This window comes from Setaria italica, chromosome VIII (genome assembly GCF_000263155.2).
Source record: "Setaria italica strain Yugu1 chromosome VIII, Setaria_italica_v2.0, whole genome shotgun sequence".
NCBI lineage: Eukaryota > Viridiplantae > Streptophyta > Magnoliopsida > Poales > Poaceae > Setaria > Setaria italica.
In genome coordinates, this window is record NC_028457.1 from 6,293,383 (window position 1) to 6,299,231 (window position 5,849).

The 5,849-nt window shown below is 42.2% G+C and overlaps 1 pseudogene; it reads left to right on the plus strand.

The window, feature by feature from the left end:
- Positions 1-735: 735 nt before the first annotated feature.
- Positions 736-4,337, plus strand: LOC101772641 (annotated as a pseudogene).
- The last annotated feature ends 1,512 nt before the right edge of the window (positions 4,338-5,849 follow it).

Below are 5,849 nucleotides of genomic sequence, written 5' to 3' on the forward strand. Positions count from 1 at the left end.
TGACTCGGCCGTGGATAATGATGACAGAAGGGTATGAATCGTGTTCCTAGAACCTGCATACGATGGCCTAGCGGTAGTCCATCACTGCAGACACAATGGAAAGCAAGGGCATCGATGTGGAATCGGATGGCTCGGTCCGTTTTTGACGAAGTGCTATTCAATCTGCGCGACGGCGGCCGGTTTGTTCGCTAATCGCTCAAGCCTTGGTTTTGCACAACAGCGGAAGGAGCCGGTGGCTCAGGCTTCGATCGTTGAATCGGCTCGGCGGAGGAACGGCGCCTTAGCTCGAGCGGATGGGCCTTCTCCCAATGGAGCCAGCTAGACACGCGTCAACATCCTCGGCGGTGTGACACCATCGCAGAGAATTTTTTTCCCTAGAATATGGCGGAGTCCCACGCGTTCCCCATGGCACCGGAGGCCATGTGGGTGACGACGCTTGAGATGGGGCATTTCTAGTCACTCAACTACAGCGTGGGTGCAGGTTTTTGCAACCCTGCAAACTCTTTCTGCTACCTGTAGCTTGTAGCTTTAGGTCTTCTGAGCAAAATTGGTACGTATTGTTCCTATTACCGTTCTCCAATTGTGGTATAAATAATGTACTAGTACATATCACACTTGTACGGATACATATTTCTTTTTTTGTTGGGCCATTGTATTGGTGTGATCCCAAAGCAATGAGAAAAGATGATCACTAAAGTGAGACCGGCTAATAAAGTGATAAGGTTCGATGTTGAAAGAAGATGGCCCATACGCACCAAAAAGATGTTTTTATTCGCCACACCAGGCTAATTTGCTTTCAATCAGAGCGCATCTGATGCGCTTATGATGATCCAAGCACTGATTGCCATTCAACCACCCCTTGCTAGTACTACAGTAGAAGATATTTGGCTTTCCCTTTTCTCTGTTTCTCCCTCTCTTGTACTAGTTGGCTGTCGCTGGTCATCAGATGCAACTCCTACTCCGTCGAAATTGACTGTGGCTGTAACAAGGCCCGATCTTCAACAGGCTGCTTGCTTTCTAGCTTCGCTCGTTTTCTGGTAATAATCCTCGTATCAGTTTAAAGTTTGTTCAGTATTTGTTTGCAAGTCCAGATTGTTAAGCTCAAGACAGGATCTGGAAAGTGAAATTTGATTTCCAGAAGTCACGAGCATAAAGGTTGAAGTGATTTTTTTTGTGTCTCATTGGTCCAATAGATTAAAGAATAACTACTCTCGGTCACTGGTCAATCATCCTCTGGAGCTTCAGCATTGTTCCTCGCCAGATGCGCCACTAACCACTACTTGACGAAGCTTACTATCACACTACCAGTTAAAGGAGAACAAATCTTCAACGCCGACTTGTTTTCACCTCCTATTCTGGTAATCCTCAGAATAATTTCATCAGTCCAAATTAAAGTTTGAAATCTTCCTTAGTAAGTTCAGATTGTCCAGTACAAAGCGAGCTCTGAAAACTGAACTGATTGGTGAAATTTGAGGTTTGGCAGCCACGCGGGTGCAGTTGTGACTCTGACGCTCAAGAAAGCGCACAATACCATCATGGCGGAGGCTGTGGTAGGAGTGCTGATGGGCAAGCTCGGTGCGGCCTTGGCGAATGAGGCAGCAACCTATGGTGCATCCCTTCTGTTCAAGGAAGCTTCTTCCCTCAAGGGTCTCTTCAGTGAGATCCGTAAAGCGGAGGGGGAGATGGAGAGCATCAAGGCCTACCTGCGTGAGTCAGAGAAGCTCAGGGATGCCGATGAGACCACTGGCATCTTCGTCAACAAGATCCGGGAACTATCTTTTCGGATCGAGGATGTCGTTGACGAGTTCATGTACAAACTTGAGGACAACAAGCTTGGAGGATTTGCAGCCAAGACGAAGAAGAGGATCAAGCATGTCAAGGTTTGGCATCGCCTAGCTCTCCAGCTCCGTGATATTAATGTCGAGATTGAAGATGCTACAAAAAGGAGGGACCGTTATGTCATCCCGGGAATGGAGAGACATGCTGGAAACAGTGACCATCATGCTAGATCCACCAATCAAGCTTTGTGTTTTGCAAGGGAAGAGGATCTAGTGGGTATTAAAGGTAATGCAGCCAAGCTCAAGGGGTGGCTAGTGGATGATTTGGATGAAAGGAACACCAAAATCACCACAGTATGGGGGATGGGCGGAGTAGGTAAAACTACTTTAGTTGATCATGTCTACAAGATTGTGAAACTGGATTTTGACGCTGCTGCATGGGTAACTGTGTCCAAGAGTTACCAAGTTGACGATTTGCTGAAGAAAATTGCTAGACAGTTCGGCATCTCAATTGCTAGCAATATGGAAATGATAAGAGTAGTTGATGTTATCCGTAGAGCTCTTTTACGGTGCACAATACTACCAAGTGGTAGTATAGAGTATGGGCTGTTTTTTGGTACGGGTACAATTGTAATTAGCACAACATATATTATTCGGTAATTTTTTTTCCACACGGCATTTTCCTGCTCGGCTGCCGCCACCGCCTGCATGCGGCGCCCGCCGATCTGACAGCGCTCGGCCACCGCCACCGCTCGCACACTGCGGCGTCCGTCGATCTCCCAACAATGCCATTTTATATAATTCCAATCATACCCCTATACTACTCATACTACTCATGCGTACTTCCTATACTACAGCTTAAGGTTTTAGTAGTATACAATTAATCTCAACCGTCGGATCCTTACATACGAGTCCTTTTCTAACAGTAGTATAAGGTAGTATTGTGTACCGTCAAAGAGCTCTATCCGTAACCATCTCGAAGGTAAAAGGTACATCTTGGTTCTTGATGATATTTGGGAACAAGATATGTGGATCAATAATATCATGCCTATCTTTCCGACTAATTGTTCTGGTAGATTTGTTCTCACATCAAGATCATCTGAAGTTGCATCTGTAGCAACACGTAACTGTGCAATTAAATCTAAAGCCTCTAGGAGCAAATCACTCCAGGAAGTTATTCTGCAACGAAGCTTTTTGGAACAGTGATGACAAAAGGTGCCCACCAGAGTTACTTGATTTGGCTGTAAAGTTCTTGCAAAAGTGCAAAGGCTTGCCATTGCCATTGCATGCATAGGCCGTCTACTGTCAATCAAACCCTAATCTGAATGGGAAACTGTTTACAAGGAGTTAGAATCGTACTCAACTAATAATGCGATCAAGAGTGTGGATACGATTTTGAGAGTTAGCTTGGAGGATCTTCCATCTGAATTGAAGAATTGCTTCTTGCATTGTGCCATGTTTCCAGAGGACTATCAAATCAAGAGGAGGAGGTTAACTAGGCACTGGATTACTTCTGGATTCATCAGGAAAAAGGGGAACAAAACACTAGAACAAGTGGCAGAGGGCTACTTGAATGATCTTGTCAACCGAAATCTGCTACAAGTTGTGAGGAAGAATGAGGCTGGACGAGTGAAAAGTTGCCGAATCCATGATGTCATCCACCATCTTGCTATTGACAAAGCGGAGGAAGAATGCTTTGGTAAAGTTTACAAGGGCAATGGGACATTTTCGGTACACGGAACGCGGAGACTGTCAATACAGAGTATCAATATTGTACCACAGAATCAATCTGATGCAACACATCTCCGTGCAGTCTATGTTTTTGAGAGTTCTATTGATGTTGATTTGTTGGGGACTATTCTTGCATCTTCAACATTGTTGTCAACATTGGATCTGCAAGGTACTCAAATCAAGATGCTGCCTAATGAGGCGTTCAACTTGTTCAATCTGCGTTTTTTGGGTCTTCGAAATACTCGAATTGAGAGTCTACCAGAGGCTGTTGGAAGATTGCAAAACTTAGAAGTATTGGACGCATCATGTACTCTTCTGCAATCTTTACCAAAGGATGTAGCGAAACTAAAGAAGCTTAGGTACTTGTATGCACCTGAACTTCTTGTGCCTCGGGACATAAGGAATTTGACAGGACTTCATGCTCTACAAAGTGTTAAAGCAAGCAAGGAGACTCTACGTGATGTTGCAGCATTGACAGAATTAAGAACATTTGATGTTAGCGATGTGACAAGTGAGCACTCCATAAACTTGTGTACTGCTATATCGAATATGTCCCATCTTGCCCATCTAACTGTTTGGGCATTGAACGAAAATGAAGTATTACCGATGGAAGCACTCCGTTTACCAGAGACTCTTTATAGACTTGAACTGAGAGGGCAGCTGGAGAAGACACAGATTCCTCAGATTTTCTCATCCTGGTCGAACCTGAACAACCTCACTAAATTGCAGCTGATGTCTTCCAAACTTAACGAGGACTCCTTTTCTAGCCTCGTGACGTTACGCAGTTTATGCAGTCTTAGTCTTTATGGGGCTTATGATGGAAGATAGTTCGCTTCTCTGCACAATCATTTCCTAGACTCCGAAAAATCATGATAAATTTCTATAAAATATTTTGCCAATGGTTTTATCAGTTTATAACTTTTTCATCACCAGGTTGTATGCACAATTTAGTTTAATGAATTTCCTTATTCCTAGCTATATTAATCTCAATAAAAATAAAACATGTTAGAAGTGTTTTAAAATAATTTAATTCCTGTAATGGTTACTTTTTTGCCACTTGTAAATGTTAACAACTCAGTTTTTATCTCTGAGAGTGATTAGAAGAATGATCATCTCTATCCAATTCATGGTGAAACATAATGGACCACTAGTTAGTATTTTCTTTCTTTATGAAAATGGTAGTATATTTTTGTGTTAGATTACATAATTTGTTTCATGAAGTACTTCGAACCAAAGTAAAGTTAATATCTGAACCTCGTCATAGTAGTATCCCAGCAGTTCCTTGCATAGTTTGTTAATCATTATGCGCGATAAATAACTGCTCTTTGTTATATGTGAGTATGTGCATCTTTTAATCTTGCATCGCATGTACATTCATGTAGAAAACGCAGCTAGCAACATGGTGTACGAGCTGGTGGTTGAGGAGCAGGAAGCACCAGAGCCGCAGGGGACACTATAGGAGCAGCAAGACCCAGCCCAAGGTCCGGAAGAGCAGATCACTAAGTAGCAAGAAGGCAAGCCTTGGAGCATGCTTCTATTTCAACTTATGCAATTAATGTTTATTTATATATTGTGCATTTATGTTTCTAGGAGTTGAATGAAGCCATATATGCATGATCCATGGGTCCCCATGTGTTATACTAGTATGTGTAGGTCGTTAGTACTGCTATGCTTAATTAAGTTCGGTAGAAGTCGAGTGATTTCCTGTCACTCGCGGGATATAGGCCACTTGATACTTACGTTGAGTTCGAAAAATGATTCACATGGTAAAGATGATGACCAGGCAGAGACGATGATATTTATGTTCATGATTTAGTCGGTTGTATAGCTCCGCCTATGTCAATTAAGGCCCGTTCGTTGTGGCACAGTTGATCAAGTTTGAACAGTACTAATTCAAATACTGGTAGTACGAGGTCGTGGAACCCGGTAAGCTTAGTACCTGTCACACCCTGAAATTTCCGAATTTCAGGATGTGAATAAAAAGAATAAATAAACAATAATTTTCTCATAATTTTAAAATTTTCCCAACATTTATTTTTCTTTATAGGAAATTTAGTATAGGAAAAAAAAAGTTGCTTGCTTTTATAAATTAAATAATGTTGTTCTATGTTTGTGCATTCATGTCGTTGCATCTTGGTATTTCTTGAGTGCAAAAGTTTGAAAAATGTGTTTAGACGTTACCCAGACCCTTGTGAGAATTTTCCAGCTTTTTCTGGAATTAATTCTCCTTTCCCTAGAGCTAAATCTAATTTTTGGAAGGTTCTAAAATCCTTTTCACGAGCTCCAAGTATTTTATTTGGATTCCTTGCATCCCAATCCATCTCTAAGATTTATCTCAGA